Source organism: Chiloscyllium plagiosum, unplaced genomic scaffold, assembly GCF_037043375.1.
Source record: "Chiloscyllium plagiosum isolate Xiang-an unplaced genomic scaffold, Cpla_swu_hap1 HiC_scaffold_43, whole genome shotgun sequence".
In the NCBI taxonomy this organism is placed as follows: Eukaryota; Metazoa; Chordata; class Chondrichthyes; order Orectolobiformes; family Hemiscylliidae; genus Chiloscyllium; species Chiloscyllium plagiosum.
The window spans coordinates 15,049,348-15,068,644 of record NW_028270181.1 but is presented as its reverse complement, the minus strand read 5'-3'; the positions used below and the strand labels follow the sequence as shown (position 1 = coordinate 15,068,644).

At 43.9% G+C, this 19,297-nt stretch overlaps 1 pseudogene; it reads left to right on the top strand.

Annotated features, from left to right (window-relative positions):
- Positions 1 to 4,165: 4,165 nt before the first annotated feature.
- On the top strand, positions 4,166 to 4,879 carry LOC148137439 (uncharacterized; annotated as a pseudogene).
- Positions 4,880 to 19,297: the final 14,418 nt, after the last annotated feature.

Genomic DNA, 19,297 nt, shown 5'->3' with positions numbered 1-19,297 from the left:
AGCATAATATTATTGAATTTTACATGCGGTTTGAAAGGGATAGAACTAGATCTCAAGCTGGTATTTTAAACTTAAATAAGGTTAACTATGAGGGCATGAAAGCTGAGCTAGTCAAAATGAACTGGAATATTAGGCTAGCAAATTGATCAGCAGAGAAGCAGTGGCAAATATCTGTCGCAATATTTGAAAATGCTCACAATAGGTTAATTCCAAAATGAAAAACAAATTCCAAGGAAAGGACCTATATAATCTATGGTTAACTAAAGTTATGAAGTAGAGCATCAAACTGAAGTAAAGGTGAGTTGTGCAAAGGTGAATCATGGGTCAGATGTCTGATTGCAACACAAAGAATAGCAGAGAATGGCTAAAAGTTTAATCAGGATTAATAAGTTAGATCATGAGAAGAAGCTAACTGGAAATATAACACCTGATAGCAAAAGTTTTTGTTGGAAAAGTATGGGTAAATAAAGTTAATGTAAAGTGTGTTGCAAAGAAAATACATTGGACTCAAAACATTAACGAGTATCTCCACAGACCCTGACAGACCTGCAGAATTTCTCCAGTGCTTTTTTAAAATATCAGATCTGCGGAATTCACAGTATTTTGATTTTATTTAAGTAAAATCAGATTTTGTCTTGTAGAGGCTGTGAATGGTGAGATAATATGAGGTAACAAATAAATGGTTGATGTAATGAATAAATATTTTGCTTCTGTCTTCACTACAGACGTTATTTAAAAAAACCCCTTTAATACCTGTAAATCTAGAGGTCGAAAGTAAAGAGGAACTTGGTGAAATTATGATCACAAGGCAAGTGTTCCTTAGCAAATTTTCTGGGCTCTGATAGAACTCTCGGGCTCTAGGGTGAACTAGGGTCTTAAAGGGAGGTGGCTTAGTGAGGTAGAAGGAGCATGTTGGTATTTTTTCCAAAAGTCAATACTGTCAGAAAAGTCCCATTAAATGTAAATTCGCAATTCTCAAGAAGGGAGGGAGGCAGAAAACAGGAGATTATAAACCAGTTAGCTTGACATCTGTTGTAGGGAATGTTTTAAAATCTTATCAGTAAGGAGGTTATAACAGGGCACTTTGAAAATCTCAAGCTGATCAGGAAAACTCAGCATTGTTATGTCAAAGGGAAGTTAAAGTAGTACCTGTGGGGGATACGTTCCAAGACCTACCGCAAAAGTCTGAAACCATGTATAAGAGCAAACCCGTTCATTTAAATAGGAACTTTACCTTCGCAGCAGCCCCCGGTCCCTGGTTCTGGAAGGTTCCCAGTAATTTGTCCTGGCCGTGGTAAACACTGGGTAACTGAAACTGTCGAAAACACTTCCGCGGATACAGGGGTTGCCCTGTATTTATATGAATTGCTTGAAGGAATAACATGCTATATGGTTAACAGGGAACCTGTTGATATATTGTACTTGGATTTTTAGAAGACAGTAAGAACATATATGTAAATGCACTGCACATCTTTCAACTTAACCAACAGCCATTTCCTCTTTCATTTCTCAGGACAATATCCTGACTGATCAGAATCCACCTGCCTGGTTTAAAATTTATACAAAGCCTGGCAATTAATGGTCAATCATTATTAATTGGTGCAATGTCCATGGTAACTCATTTGCCAAGTCCACTTGGTAAAAACAATGACTGCAGATGCTGGAAACCAGATTCTGGATTAGTGGTGCTGGAAGAGCACAGCAATTCAGGCAGCATCCGAGGACAGGCAAAATCTGAGGACAGGCAAAGGGAAGGGCTTTTGCCCGAAACGTCGATTTTGCCTGTCCTCGGATTTTGCCTGTCCTCGGATGCTGCCTGAATTGCTGTGCTCTGCCAAGTCCACTTTCCAACCAATTAGCAGTTTTCTCTCGTGAAGTATCTTTGAACTGGTATTCTTGTGAAGTATCCTGATGAGCACAAGATAGAAAACTTTGACAAAATGTGTCTTTTGCTAACAATGAAGATATCTATATTAGGTATTGTGATATTTCCGATGGTAATATAAACCGATGGTAACTGACACCAAAAGATGATCAACGAGATAGGTAACAGTCAGCTCCCAAAGCATTCTCATTGCAAAAAACAATTGACAGCTTTCTTCCTTTATGCTAAAGAACATCCACCGACATCAAGCCGGTGTTCTTCTTTGACCACTGCCTCCTGCTGGCCGACTGTCACCTACAGGACGAGCAGCGGGCTGGTAAGGGAACGTGGAAGCTGAACACAAAGCTGTTGACCCCAGGAAACATTGAGGAGCTCAAGAGGGACTACGCAGGTTGGAGAACAGTGAAGCCCCTCTTTAAGTCCCCAGCGGACTGGTGGGAAACAGTAAAAGGGAACATCAAGAGGTTCTTCATCCTCAAAGGTGTTCAGAAGGCGAGAGAGAGGCGGGGAAAACTATCCCAGCTCCAGGAAAGTATGCAGAACCTGCTCCTGCTGCAGACGATGGGGGTCGATGTCACGAAGGACCTCAAGGAGGTGAAGGGCCAGCAAGCCTCGCTCTTTGCCTCGGAGGCCTCCAAGATAATCTCCTGGTCCAGGGTCCGCTCGGTGGAGCAGGATGAGACGTGCTCACGTTTCTTCTTCCAGAAGGTGCACAAAGAGAGCTCCGTGCTCAGCAGCCTGAAGGAAGAAGATGGCTCCATAACGTCATCTCAGGCTGACGTCATGAGGATCAGTAAATCCTTCTATGCCAGTCTGTATGATGCAAAGCCGACCGACAGCGCGGCCTCCCAGTCGTTCCTGTCCTCTATCATGGAGGTCTTAGATGACAGAACACGCGAGAGGCTGGACCAGCCGCTATCTCTGGATGAGCTGACCAAGGCCCTCGAGTCCTTCGAAAAGAATAAAACTCCCGGAAGCAACAGCTTACCGGTCGAGCTCTATTCCGCTCTGTGGGACTTGATTGGCCAGGACCTGCTGGAGGTGTATGTCAGTATGCTTCAGGCAGGTGCCATGAGTGAATCCATGAGGAAAGGCATCATCACCCTCATCTACAAGCGGAAGGGGGAGAGGGAGGAACTCAAAAATTGGAGACCAATCTCACTGTTGAATGCGGATTACAAAATTCTGTCAAAGGTAATCACCAACCGGGTCAGGTCTGCTCTGGAGTCGGTGATTCACCCTGACCAAACCTGTGCTGTGCCAGGCAGGAAGATCGCTGAGAGTCTCGCACTCCTCAGGGATACGATCGCCTACGTGCAGGACAGAGGGTTGGACACCTGCCTGATCAGCCTGGACCAGGAGAAAGCCTTTGACAGGATATCAAACAGGTATATGGGAGATGTTCTCTCCAAAATGGGCTTTGGGGAGGGAATCTGCAATTGGATCAGACTACTCTACACCAACATTGTCAGTGCAGTCTCAATCAATGGGTGGGAATCAGATAGCTTCCCAGTCAGATCTGGAGTCAGGCAGGGCTGCCCTCTCTCTCCTGCCTTGTTTATGTGCTGCATAGAGCCATTTGCCAAGTCCATCAGGAAGGATGCGAGCCTGAGAGGGGTGTCTATTCCTCGCAGCGGGGGCCTGCAGGTTAAGGCCTCCCTGTACATGGATGACGTCGCCGTTTTCTGCTCCGATCCACTATCCGTGCGCAGACTCATGTGCATATGTGACCAGTTCGAACGGACCTCGGGGGCCAAGGTAAACCGAGGCAAGAGCGAGGCCATGCTCTTCGGGAACTGGGCCAACCAATCCTCGATCCCCTTCACCGTCAGGACCGACCACCTGAAGGTGCTGGGTATTTGGTTCGGGGGAGCTGGGGCGTGCGCCAAGTCTTGGGAGGAGCGTATCAGCAAAGTGAGGCAGAAACTGGGCAGATGGAAGCTACGGTCACTCTCCATCGCGGGAAAAAACCTGGTCATCAGGTGTGAGGCACTGTCATTGCTATTATACGTGGCACAGGTCTGGCCTATTCCCACAACCTGTGCCGCTGCAGTCACCTGGGCCATCTTCCAGTTTATATGGAGGTCAAAGATGGACCGGGTCCAAAGGGACTCGCTGTACAAAGATCTGGGCAATGGGGGAAAAAATACACCCAATGCCACCCTCACCCTGATGGCTACCTTTGTGTGTGGCTGCATCAAGCTGTGCATGGATCCCCGGTACGCAAACACCAAGTGTCACTACATACTGAGGTTCTACCTGTCCCCGGTGTTGCGAAGCATGGGCCTGGCCTCGCTGCCGCGGAACGCTCTGAGTAGCTGGACCGTTCCGTATCACCTGTCCTTCGTGGAGTAGTTTATGGAGAAAAACATCTTTGACCACAAGTCCATCAGGAAGTGGTCAGCACATAGTGTCCTTGAGATCCTTCGGAAAAAGGAGAGGGCGGATCCTATCGAGCGGTTCCCTGAGCAGATTGTCAAAGCCATTTGGCAGAATGCCTCATCACCAGAACTTTCCAAGAAGCACCAAGACATGGCTTGGCTGGTGGTGAGAAGGGCTCTGCCTGTGAGATCCTTTATGCACGCCCAGACTTTCAGCCGCACTGCACGCTGCCCTCAAAGCGGCTGCGGGGGGGACGAGACTGTCACACAACTCATTCTGGAATGTGCCTACGCAGAAGAAGTCTGGAGAGGAATGCAGTGGTGTTTGTCGAGGTTCGTCCCGAGCAGCGCTGTGACGTGGGACTCCTTGCTCTACGGCCTGTTCCCCGGGACGCACACCGAGACGAACATCAACTGTGCCTGGAGGATCATCAACTCGGTGAAGGACGCTCTCTGGGCGGTCCGAAACCTGTTGATCTTCCAGCTGAAGGAGTTGACCCTGACTGAGTGTTGCAGACTGGCACATTCCAAGGTCCAGGACTATGTGTTGAAGGACGCGTTGAAGCTTGGAGCAGCTGCCGCCAAGGGGCGGTGGGGAAAGACCACCATGTAACGTCTGCCTGCCATAGAAGAACAGGAGGCCCACGCAGTCATTTGGGCTCTGCTGACGCCTCAGCTAAAAATGTAATCGTACAGACCTGTAAATAAGAATGATTACTCTGTTTCGGTATGCAAACAAGTGGAATGTTTACATATGTATGGCATGTCCAACTGTACAGACCATCAAATTATTTTATGAATAAAGTATATTTTTGAAATAAAAAAAATAAAGAACTTCTGCAAGCTTGGCTCATGGTGAGAAGAGCTCTGCCGGTGAGATCCTTTATGCCCGCCCAGACTCCCTGCCCCACGGCACGCTGCCCTCGAAGCGGCTGTGGAGGGGACGAGACTGTCACACATCTCTTTCTGGAATGTGCCTATGCAAAGGAAGTCTGGAGAGGAATGCAATGGTGTTTGTCGAGGTTCATCCCGAGCAGCACCGTGACGCAGGACTCCGTGCTCTACGGTCTGTTCCCCGGGACGCACACCGAGACGAACATCAACTGTGCCTGGAGGATCATCAACTTGGTGAAAGACGCTCTTTGGTCTGCCCGAAACCTGTTGATCTTCCAGCTGAAGGAGTTGACCCCAACTGAAGCTTGCAGACTGCCACATTCCAAGGTTCATGGACTACGTGTTGAGGGACGCGCCAAAGCTTGGGGCAGCTGCCGCGAAGGCACAGTGGGGAAAGACCACTGTGTAACATCTGCCTGCCCAAGAAGAACCGCGGTCCCACTCAATAGTTGGGCTCTACTGATGCCTCAGCAAAATATCTGGATAGTCAATGTACAGACTTGTATATACGAATGATTAATTCCGACCTCTGTATGTAACGAAATGGAATGTATACATATGTATGACATCACCAATTGTATAGATATCAAAATAATTTTATGAATAAAGTATATTTTTGAAATAAAGAAATGAACTCCTGCAGGCCTCCGTAATCACATTGTATCCTACTCGATGATCTAGTGGGGGTGGGGGGAAAAGCACGCTAACACTTCTCGTTAGTTGTTCAATTGACCATCACCATTCACAAATGGATGTAGCAAGACTACAGCACTTGGATCAAATCCATTGACTGTGTTTCCGCTCAACATCTCAATTGATGTTACTACTGGACAAGTTTGATCCCAGATGAAATATTATTCATCAAATTTTATTCTTGTTTTATTTTATGTGGTAGTCTTTTACTGAAATATAAATACAGAGAAATCTCAATAATCCGAACGAGATGGGCAGGCACTATTTCGTTCGGTTAACTGATTATTTGGTTAATTGATTAAATGCCTTTCCTCTGGGGCTCGGAGTTTTCTGTTAAGTCCGCTCCCCATTCAGGAGACGAAACAGCAGCACACCGTGCTCGAGTCCCGCCCCCCCCCCCCCCCCCCCCAACCCCGTCAGCCCCTACCCCCTCTGTGGGGCAGCCGGACTGGACACCAACAACAAGACTGTTGCTGCTGCTGCTGTCTTTTGGGGGGGGGGGTGAGTGCACACACACACACACCCCTTTTTACTGCAACTTTTTGACAGGTCCCACCTTTATCCCGTACAGGACAATGTTGGAGAGATTATCTGGGAAAGGGGGGGTTTAAGGTACAACTCTGTGTAGAACTCCAGGGAAAGTGTGGGGAGAGAGACAGGGGGGGAGGTCAGTCATTTGGAGATGGTGCCTGGGATCCCATCAGTCCAGACCTTGGAGTGCAGGTTCATAGCTCCTTGAAAGTGGAGTCGCAGGTAGATAAGATAGTGAAGAAGGCGTTTGGTATGCTTTCCTTTATTGGTCATAGTATTGAGTACAGGAGTTGGGAGGTCATGTTGTGGCTGTACAGGACATTGGTTAGGCCATTGTTGGAATATTGCATGCAATTCTGATCTCTTTCCTACCGGACAGATGTTGTGAAACTTGAAAGGGTTCAGAAAAGATTTACAAGCATGTTGCCAGGGTTGGAGGAGCTATCAGGAGAGGCTGAACAGGCTGGGGCTGTTTTCCCTAGAGCTTCAGAGGCTGAAGAGTGACTTTATAGAGGTTTACAAAATTATGAGGGGCATGGATAGGGTAAATAGGCAAAGTCTTTTCCCTAGGGTTGGGGAGTCCAGAACTAGAGGGCATACGTTTAGAGTGGGAGAGGAAAGATATAAAAGAGACCTAAAGGGCAATGTTTTCACACAGAGGGTGGTACGGGTATGGAATGAGCTGCCAGAGGAAGTGGTGGTACAATTGCAACATTTAAGAGGCATTTGGATGGGTCTATGAATAGGAAGGGTTTGGAGGGATATGGGCTGGGTGCTGGCAGGTGGGACTAGTTGGGATATCTGGTCAGCATGGATGGGTTGGACCGAAGGGTCTGTTTCCATGCTGTGCATCTCTATGACTCTATGACTCTCAGCAGCATTTCAGTAAGCTGAGTTCACTTTTAATCATTGTAAACAAAAGACACGATCAGTGTTGGAAACACGTCTTTGATGTAATGTTTCTATCGGGACCTCGGGATCTCCTTGGGATAATCTAATATTCGAATAATTGATATTCAGATAATCGAGATTCCTCTGTACACAAGACTACGGTTTTGGTTTTAGCAATGAAAGAAGATTTATTACATGAGAAATAAACAAAGACAGGTTATCTACATATAGCACACTTTAAAATATTCCAAATACCCGACAAAACAAAATCCCATCTACTTCACAATACCAACACCTGAAAGTTAATCAAAATCTAGAAAAAAATTCCTTCTCTAACAAATGTGTAAATTGACTTAAACAGCTTATTTTCAGTTTCAGCCCTGTGAGCTGTGAGGTTTGTTTCTTTGACTCACAAAACTGAGATCCTTCCACTAAAGAGGTTTATTCCTTTAACAATCCACGTTTTGGGGAACAAACTAACCTTACATATGCCTTCAGTCAGGTCTCCTTCAAACTTAACCAAATGTTTTTCTATCTCTGGGTTTTTCTAGGCTAAAATCAAACCTTGATTTTCTAAACTAAAGAACGAGTCAATGTATTCGATGTTTTCTCTGCTCTTTGGTAAAATCCCACAATATAAATAAACTTACATTCACCATTTAAGAGGCTTTCAGTCTCATGATTTCTGGAATTCACTGGTTTAAAATTATTGTTTGGTATAACTCTAATTAATTGTTAAATCTTTCACATAAATAGACCAAACTCATATGCAACTAATTTAAAATCCAAACACTAAAAATGTTTTATTATTATCTTTTTATAAGTTACATTTTTCATCACAACAGTATTCTAATTTTGCTGTTTAGTCTGTCTACAGTCTCATGATGTAACTTCACCAGATTGACACATCCTTTTTAAAACACTAGAATGAAACATGGTATCAGATTTCAGATCAGTCACAATCACGAAATGCATTACCAAGTCCCAAGGACAAAAGAGGCCAAAGGTCCAACTTCTGAAATGTATTTAAATGTCCAGGCAACTAGCAACAAAAGGAAAACAATCCAAATTACCGTTCACAAATCAGTAAACACCATAAAAATCAATTAATTTCTTAAGATTGACCTGCTACTTTACCTGGGTTATGTCAATGTAGTGAACTTAATTTAATAAATAATAATATAGTAATAAAATTAACAGAATACTTCATCCAATAATTGAATTAAGTGGCTGCAAGTCCCCTTCTATTTGTGACTAGACACAAGAGTTTAAAATTTCTTCACCCTCTCACCATTTTAAGATTACCAGCTGCTGTGGGGATATTGAAAGAGGCTACAATTTTAGACATGTCTAAACAGGTTGATTAAAATAACTACAATCTTAGTCAGGTCATAATCTGGGACGGTGACACACACAACACACGGTCATCTGAAGCGCACAGCAAAAGGTTAAAGTTAAGTATTGCAGACCGTGGGGATAATTTCTTTCCTGAATGATAAGCGATTAAGCTGTAGGACAGCGATCCAATGGACTTTTAGAAATGAACCTGGGATCATTTAGTACCGGCTTTAAAAGTGACAAAGAGTACACATTAAAGTTAACAGAAGAAGGCAACAAAAACAAAAGTTTCTTTGAGAAGCAGGGCTTCCTCAGAGAGTCACCGGACCGAAAACACTAACTCTGATTTCTCTGCACAAATGCTGCCAGACTTGCTGAGCTTTTCCAGTAACTTCTGTTTTTGTTTCTGATTAACAGCATCTGCAGTTCTTTTGTTTTTTTAACAGAAGATAAAATGTCCTGCAAAAAGAAACATCAGTAGCAAAAGGATCAATTATCTGAAGGCAAGTAACTCTGCCAAAATTTCTGTCAGCAGATCAAATAGAAAGTTTGGAAATGAGGGTCATGAATTATCCATTAATCAGCCTTGAAAAAAAGAGTTGTTTACAGATAATGCAAAATCATGATTCTCTTTTTAAATCAAAACCTAAGTGTCGTTACAAAGTCTATGATGATTTGGCCTTCAGGAACTACATGTTTCAACCCATGTTGGGCCCTTTAACAAACTATTTAGGCGTCAATCACAGTAATGACCTGGATCCTACTGTGTAGAAATTTTGTTACTCTTGTTGTTTTCCTGAACAAATTTGTCTATCATCCAAAGAATATCTGAGATTCATAGGTTGTTGAGTTTTCATGCATGATCATAAGTCAATAACTCTCCTAATGGATAAGCTACCACCCTGCAGGATACTGAGCTCTAAAGACTACAAAGATACCAGGATGTTTTGTAAATTTACATATCTCCCTCAGAGCAGACCACAGTTAACAACGTCTTGCATAGAATGTTAGTCCATATGCTCTATACATGAGTTTGCTGTGATTCGAGTTATTCTTCAAACCTGGGCTGTGTTAGACCAAACACTGCAGAGGATAACAATGCATCCGTCTGCTGTTTGGAAACATCAAAACATTCTCACCAGGGAGGAAAGAAACAAACTGAATTGTTATGTGTGGCCGTCTTAGCATTGTGGACCAAGCTTGACCCATAATTACAGTTGTAATTCCCCAAGGCGATCAGTTCTAACAACTTCTGTTGTATTTCATTAATAGGTTTGGGTAATGAAATTGATCAGATCTGCTGCTCCACACAAAAAAACGGCAGCTAGGATCATGCAGAATTTACAATCAGAAGAAATAAAGCTGAAAACTATTTGATTTAATTTTTTCATCTCTGGATACAATGAATACTTTTAGCTGACAGCAGAAATATCAGGCCATAAGAAAAGCTGATGAACTGGCTTGGCAAAAGAGACACTCCTAGTCACACATTGAAATATCAAAAAGCATTATTGCCACCACATTCTTTGCTGATTGTCCACAATTAAATGAAAGGGATTACTTGATAACTTGTTTAATTAAAACTTCTATTTCATGGTTATAGCTTTATTTTTTTTCTATTTAACCTATTTTTCAATCAGAGATGTTCGGAGATGTTATTACACACCTCTGGATGAATATGGCTTTAAGTCCTACTGAGCTAATTTGAACAGGGTTTACGAAAATAGTACACAACCCATGAGGATCTGTGCAGTATGATTAGTATCCACTGGCAGACTTTCCTAATAAAGGTCAGGGTCACTGATAGAATATAGATCAAATCCCACACTGAAACACTAGCAAATAGAATGAAAACTGCTCAGATTCCAAATGGGAATGCTCTCATCACGTGTCCTTTTAAGTTTGTCCTATATAGATCACACATATCTCCTTTGTTCATTATGCAGATGGTTTTAAGGATATCTTAATTAATTAAAATGATAATAGAGAAAAGTACATATTCAAGGTTAAAGAGAAATTAACACATAAACTGTGAGGTAAAGTCCATTGATATTGCAGAGACTTCCATGTGGTTCAATTCATTGGTGATACCCTGAGGTACCCAATGTGAAATTGGACATGGGAGGACATTATTAAACACACAGTAATCTATTTTATTAAAGTCAATAAAAGGTTGCATATAACGAATGATATTTCATTCCCCACTCTCATGACAAATTTCACTCTATCATTATAGATGACAACAAATAGCTTAAAGATGAGTTACTTTCCTCAAAGCATTGTGATAAACAAAACTTGTAATTCTTGTAATTCACAAGAACGATTTGTATTTTTAAAGGTAATGCTGCAGACAGTTGAAATCTGAAATTAATAACAGAAACGTTTGACAGGTCAGACAACATCTGTGTAGAGGGAAACAGTTAATTTTCAGCTGGAGGACTCTTCTTGAAAACTGTAGTAAGATAGAAATGTAGGAGGTTTTGATCAAGGGATATATAGAACATGGACAAAAGGGAGATCTGTGTTAGGATGGAAGACTGAAAAGAGTGAATAGTCAGTCTGACAGAGGCAAAGGGGTCAAAATAAAGAAAAAAACGTGCTTAGAGTAGGTCTTATAGAGTCATAGTGTCATAGAGACATACAGCATGGAAACAGACCCTTCGGTCCAACTCATCTATGCCGACCAGATATTCTAAATTAATTTAGTTCCTTTTGCCAGCACCCGGCCCATATCCCTCTAAATCCTTCCTATTTATATACCCATCTAAGTGCCTCTTAAATGTTGTAATTGTACCAGCCTCCACCACTTTCTCTGGCAGCTCATTACATACATACACCACCCTCTGCGTGAATAAGTTGCACCTTAGGTCCCTTTTAAATCTTTCTGCTCTCACCTTAAACCTTTGCCCTCTAGTTTTGGATTCCCATATCCTGGGGAAAATACTTTCTCTATTCACCCAATCCACATCCCTCATGATTTTATAAACTTCTGTGAGGTCACCTCTCAACATCTGATGCTCCAGGGAAAATAGCCCCAGCCTATTCAGCCTCTCCCTGCAACTCTGCCAATATCCTTGAAAACCTTTTCTGAACTCTTTTTAAATTTCACAACATCTTTCCTCTAGTGGAGAGACCAGAACTGAATGCAGTATTCCAAATTTCTATTGTCTATTGTATTTCTAGTGTCTGAAAGTGAAAATGATATTTAGAACATAGAACATAAAACAGTACAGCACAGAACAGGCCCTTCAGCCCACGATGTTGAGCCGACCATTGATCCTCATGTGAGGTAAACCTAACGTACGAACTCTCAAATTTCTGTGACCATATGCATGTCCAGCAGTCTCTTAAATATCCCCAATGACCTCGCTTCCACTACTGCTGCTGGCAACACATTCCATGCTCTCACAACTCTCTGCGTAAAGAACCCGCCTCTGACATCCCCTCTATACTTTCCGCCAAACAGCTTAAAATTATGACCCCTCGTGTTGACAATTTCTGCCCTGGGAAAAAGTTTCTGGCTATCAACTCTATCTATGCCTCTCATTATCTTGTACACCTCAATTAGGTCCCCTCTCTTCCTTCTTTTTTCCAATGAAAAAAGTCCGAGCTCAGTCAATCTCTCTTCGTAATCCTGGTAAACCTCCTCTGAACCCTCTCCAAAGCATCCACATCTTTCCTATAATAGGGCGACGAGAACTGGACACAATATTCCAAGTGCGGTCGAACCAAAGTTTTATAGAGCTGCAACAAGATCTCATGGCTCTTAAACTCAATCCCCCTGTTAATGAAAGCCAAAACACCATATGCTTTCTTAACAACCCTGTCCACCTGGGTGGCAATTTTAAGGGATCTATGCACCTGCACACCAAGATCCCACTGTTCCTCCACACTGCCAAGAATCCTATCCTTAATCCTGTACTCAACTTTCAAGTTCGACCTTCCAAAATGCATCACTTCGTATTTATCCAGGTTGAACTCCATCTGCCACCTCTCAGCCCATTTCTGCATCCTGTCAATGTCACGCTGCAGCCTAGAACAGTCCTCTATACTGTCAACGACACCTCCAACCTTTGTATTGTCTGCAAACTTGCTAACCCATCCTTCAATCTCCTCATCCAAGTCATTAATAAAAATTGCAAAGAGTAGAGGCCCAAGAACAGACCCCTGTGGAACACCACTCACCACAGACTTCCAGGCAGAATATTTTCCTTCCACTACCACTCGCTGTCTTCTGTTGACCAGCCAATTCTGTATCTAGTCAGCTAAATTTCCCTTTATCCCATTCCTCCTGACCTTCTGAATGAGCCTACCATGGGGAACCTTATCTAATGGCTTACTGAAGTCCAGATACACAACATCCATCACTCAACCCTCATCAACTTGTCGAGTAACATCCTCAAAGAACTCAATAAGATTTGTGAGGCATGACCTGCCCCTCACAAAGCCATGCTGACTGCCTTTAATCAAGCCATGCTCTTCCAGTTGGTCATAAATCCTATCCCTCAGAATCCTTTCTTCCACCTTGCAGACGACAGACGTGAGACTGACTGGTCTGTAATTGCCGAGGATTTCCCTATTTCCTTTCTTGAAGAGAGGAATTACATTTGCCTCCCTCCAGTCCTCAGGTACGATTCCGGTGGAGAGCGAGGATGCAAAGATCTTCGCAAACAGCGAAGCAATCACATTTCTCGCTTCCCATAGCAGCCGAGGACAAATCTGGTCTGGCCCTGGCGACTTGTCAATCTTAATGTTTGTCAAAATTTTCAGCACATCAGCTTCCTCAATCTCTATCTATTCCACCATGCTTACCTGCTCCTCAATGGTTTAATTCACTACAAGGTCCTTTTTTTTAGTAAAGACGGAAGAAAAAAACTCATTTAGGGCTTCCCCTACCTCCTCAGACCCTATACACAAGTTCCCTATGCTATCCCAGATCGGCCCTACTCTTTCTTTGATCATTCTCTTATTCCTCACATACAAGTAAAATGCCTTTGGATTCACCCTAATCCTTCCTGCCAAGCCTTTTTCGTGCCCCCTCCTAGTTCTCCTCAGACCATTTTTGAGCTCCTTTCTCGCCTGTAATCCTCTAGAGCTGAGCAAGACACTTGCTTCCTCCACCTTTGCTTATTTTTTGCTGACTTTTGGAATTGTACTAAGAGAAAGTGAGGACTGCAGATGCTGGAGATCAGAGCTGAAAATGTGTTGCTGGAAAAGCGCAGCAGGTCAGGCAGCATCCAAGAGCAGGAGAATCGACGTTTCGGGCATGAGCCCTTCTCCAGGAATGAGGAAAGTGTGCCAAGCAGGCTAAGATAAAAGGTAGGGAGGAGGGACTTGGGGGAGGGGTGTTGGAAATGCGATAGGTGGAAGGAGGTTAAGGTGAGGGTGATAAGGTGAGGGTGATAGGCCGGAGTGGGGGTGGGGGCGGAGAGGTCAGGAAGAAGATTGCAGGTTAGGAAGGTGGTGCTGAGTTCGAGGGTTGATTCTGAGACAAGGTGGGGGGAGGGGAAATGAGGAAACTGGAGAAGTCTGAGTTCATCCCTTGTGGTTGGAGGGTTCCTAGGCGGAAGATGAGGCGCTCTTCCTCCAGCCGTCGTGTTGCTATGGTCTGGCGATGGAGGAGACCAAGGACCTGCATGTCCTTGGTGGAGTGGGGGGGGGGAGTTAAAGTGTTGAGCCACGGGGTGGTTGGGTTGGTTGGTCCGGGTATCCCAGAGGTGTTCTCTGAAACGTTCTGCAAGTAGGCGGCCTGTCTCCCCAATATAGAGGAGGCCACATCGGGTGCAGAGGATGCAGCAAATGATGTGTGTGGAGGTGCAGGTGAATTTGTGGCGGATATGGAAGGATCCCTTGGGGCCTTGGAGGGAAGTAAGGGGGGAGGTGTGGGCGCAGGTTTTGCATTTCTTGCGGTTGCAGGGGAAGGTGCCGGGAGTGGAGGTTGGGTTGGTGGGGGGTGTGGACCTGACGAGGGAGTCACGGAGGGAGTAGTCTTTTTGGAATGCTGATAGGGGAGAGGAGGGAAATATATCCCTGGTGGTGTGGTCCGTTTGGAGGTGGTGGAAATGGCGACGGATGATACGATGTATATGGAGGTTGGTGGGGTGGTAGGTGAGGAACAGTGGGGTTCTGTCCTGTTGGCAATTGGAGGGGCGGGGCTCAAGGGCAGAGGAACAGGAAGTGGAGGAGATGCAGTGGAGAGCATCATCAACCTCGTCTAGGGGGAAATTGCGGTCTTTGAAGAAAGAGGCCATCAACATTTACTATAAACCAACCAACTCTCACAGCTACCTAGACTACACCTCCTCCCACCCTGCCCCCTGTAAAAAAGCCATCCCATATTCCCAATTTCTTCATCTCCGCCACATCTGCTCCCAGGAAGACCAGTTCCAATACCGAACAGCCCAGATGGCCTCTTTCTTCAAAGACCGCAATTTCCCCTCAGACATGGTCGACGATGCTATCCACCGCATCTCCTCCACTTCCCGCTCCTCCGCCCTTGAACCCCGCCCCTCCAATCGCCACCAGGACAGAACTGGTTCTCACCTACCACCCCACCAACCTCCATATACATCATATCATCCGTCGCCATTTCCACCACCTCCAAACGGACCCCACCACCAGTGATATATTTCCCTCCCCTCCCCTATCAGCGTTCCGAAAAGACCACTCCCTCCATGACTCCCTCATCAGGTCCACACCCCCACCAACCCAACCCCCCCACTCCCGGCATCTTCCCCTGCAACTGCAAGAAATGCAAAACTTGCACCCACACCTCCCCCCTTACTTCCCTCCAAGGCCCCAAGGGATCCATCCGTATCTGCCACAAATTCACCTGCACCTCCACACACATCATTTACTGCATCCGCTGCAACCGATGTGGCCTCCTCTATAGTGGGGAGATAGGCTGCCTACTTGCGGAACATTTCAGAGAACACCTCTGGGACACCCGGACCAACCAACCCAACCACTCCGTGGCTCAACATTCCAACTCCCCCTCCCACTCCACCAAGGACATGCAGGTCCTTGGACTCCTCCATCGCCAGACCATAGCAACACGACGGCTGGAGGAAGAGCACCTCATCTTCTGCCTAGGAACCCTCCAACCACAAGGGATGAACTCAGATTTCTCCAGTTTCATTTCCCCTCCCCCCACCTTGTCTCAGTCCCAACCCTTGAACTCAGCACCACCTTCCTAACCTGCAATCTTCTTCCTGACCTCTCCGTCCCCACCCCCACTCTGGCCTATCAACCTCACCTTATCACCCTCACCTTAACCTCCTTCCACCTATCGCATTTCCAACGCTCCTCCCCCAAGTCCCTCCTCCCTACCTTTTATCTTAGCCTGCTTGGCACACTTTCCTCATTCCTGAAGAAGGGCTCATGCCTGAAACGTCGATTCTCCTGCTCCTTGGATGTTGCCTGACCTGCTGTGCTTTTCCAGCAACACATTTTCAGTTTTGGAATTATACATCAAGTTCTTCCAGCAAATAGACATAGAATTTGCCTTCCCAATTTTAAGTTACAGCCCAGAAGATCTTTCATTTGTACCGTATAACAATGGGAGTTAATTAACATTATTGCAGAAGGGAAAGTCTTTCAGGAATGTAAAATCACAGAAGATATTCTGTTTCTATTGTATAAATGACTTAATTCTGTGAAGAACCTTCTGTATGACTGCAGAATATGCAACACCAGACACTCGACACATTATTAAGTGTACTTCACATGTCAAGTATTGTTTAAGATTTTTAAATGTGCCAAATAACTGTCTCCTGTGTAAGAAACAAAACTATTAATATTGTTTACATAACAATTAAAATCGCTTAACTTCAAAAATGTTAAATTGGAACAAAATAATATCACTGAAACTGGCACAAAATCATTTCATCGAATACTGTGACCTTTTTATATGGTTAATTTTTTTTGTAGATTATCTGTTTTAGATATATGTGGATAATATTATTTCAGCTTTCACCAACAGGGAGATTTCCACCTACTTATGGCAACACCATGTGAAAGATGATTAATCATAAGTCAGTCAATGACCATTGCTGCTGTTAATGCAATTGTGCAGGAGCAGAAAAATAAGAAGGATGAGAAACTGGTGGCCTCATTTACAGTAATAGAAGACATGAAGAAAGTTAATGATTAAAAGTGCAATTGTTGAGCAATAATGCCAGTGTGGTCTTTGCTCATGAGACCAAGAGTCAGAAGAGAAAGGGAACAGTGACAGACTCTGGTGGTGAAGTCGGTATTAAATTAAATACTGCAAAAAATAGCACAAATGTGATGTCACTATTTTTGGGCATCTACAAAAATTCCTCAGGAGAAAACATAAGATTCATGATTGACTTGCTGTCCACTGGTCATGTACACCGACTTCAGTATGTTTGGATAGCTAAATAATTGCTCAATATTATTGATAGCACAGGCAGTTCTCCTATAAAACTGGAGTTTATAGAAACCTTGCTTAATAGAAACCTTGCTTAATAGAAAATCACTTTATAGGAATAATGGGAAAAGTGGGGTTGGGGCAGAACAGCAAAAAATAACATTCACGATAACTCGAAACCCACCCAAGAGTCTAACGTAAAGTGTAGCACAGCCTGAATGAAGGTTGAAATCAAATTTATTAACGGAACAAAAGTAAATTTAACACAGTATATTTAAAAAATGTAGGAAAGCTGCTGTCTATACAATAGCTCTCACAAAAAGCTGCTCTGTCGGCAGCTGACATTGGCCAATGCGCAGAATGGCATGAAGGTCAGAACCAATGTCACGCATGCACAGAACAAAGCACATGAACCAATCCCTGCTGGAATTGCACTATTGCCAACAGAGGTAAGTGTTCTCCAAAATACCATTTTCTAATTATTCAGCAATGTTATAGCCAAATCGAACTGCCAAAACACACATTATCCCAGAACTACCTGTCGTGGAGATTGGAGTTTTTAGTTATAATAATTTATGTAGTGACTGTACTGGTGTCCTTCCTTACATTGATAATGCTTGTATTCTGCCAACACAAGCCAGCCATTAATTTCATCTGCAGTCAAAAGATGCAGTTGTACAAAAATATCACCTTTGCACAGTGATATTTCAATTTACTTGACTTTTGTGAGAGATCTCAACGGCTAAATGAATTGGTGGTAATTTCCATTGGGTGGCCTCTTCTCCATAAGCTTGGTTTATAAACTGGCAGAAATCAATTTCCTGGAAACCATGAACAGCTGTCACTGCCAGGCAATTGCTGCTCTTATCATTTTAACTCAGGTCTAGAGGCTTTAGGTCAAAAGTATTTGTAGTGATGATGAATATATTTTTAATAGACATGTCAGTCCTCTTTTACAAAAAAGGTTATCATTGCAAATGCTCTTGTTTTAAAAGCGAGCACAATTGTGGCATTCTGCCTTGTTGACAGCTGTACCATTGTGCTATGGAAGATTAATGCATCAAGAATGGAGGTCACTTTTTCCCAAAATTTGGTAAGTATCAATTTTGGGGCATTCCATGGAGGATTTTCTCCATGAGCCCAAGTAATTTTTGTCATGTAATTCTCTACTGCTCAGCTCATTAAGTATACACCATATCTCTAAGATACCAATCTCATGGTATATTATGCTCACCAGATCTCAATATGCTTATTGCTGCTGGAGTTTTCAAGGCATCCCAACGCTATTTAAATCCCAACTATGCACCAATACAAATACTGCATGACAGAGTTATCCCTTCACAGTTGCAATGTATGAAGAATTGCCTCTGTGATGGCTAATAGACAACAGACAATAGGTGCAGGAATAGGCCATTCAGCCCTTCGATCCAGCACCACCATTCATTATGGTCATGGCTGATCATCCACAATCAGTATCCTGTTCCTGCCTTATCCCCATAACCCTTCATTCCACTATCTTTAAGAGCTCTATCCATCTCTTTCTTGAAAGTATCCAGAGACTTGGCCTCCACTGCCCTTTGGGGCAGAGCATTCCATATATCCACCACTCTCTGGGTGAAGAAGTTTCTCCTCAACTCTGTTCTAAATGACAGAGTTATTTATTTTTAAACTGTGTCCTCTGGTTCTGGACTCAACCTCAGTGGAAACATGCTTCCTGCCCTAATAGAGGGAAGTTGGCATCCCACTTTGCTGACAGTGATCTGGTGGTCCTGGCGAACATGGTAGTGAAAGAGGGCCATTCTCTTTCCTCAGGACCGACAGAGGAGAACACAGCACGAGGCCTTCCCAATCTGGTCCAATGTTACCACAAGGCTCATTGCTCTTCTATGATCCAGAAGAATACCCAGCAATGTTGCAAGGAGATTCATGACCTTCTGTGCTCTACATGATTAAGTACCACCATCTTTTCTCTGCTACCTCACACTCAATCTAACTCTTCCATTGCACACACCTCTCACCAAGGCCCACAGTCTACCACTCTCACTGTTGTACACAGCATTTTTCCTCAATTGCTCTAACCTACCCAATCCCCTCCAAACCACTAATCCTTCTGTGCTTCCACTCATTGCCTTGAGACATTTTCCTTCCTGGTCACACTGTAGGAGAAAATAGCCCTCAATATGGTAGACATTGGTAATGTGCCCCTGACATTCATCGACTCACTCATAGCGCAGAAACAGAACCTTCGGTTCAACTCATCCATGCCAACCAGATATCCTAACCTAATGTGGT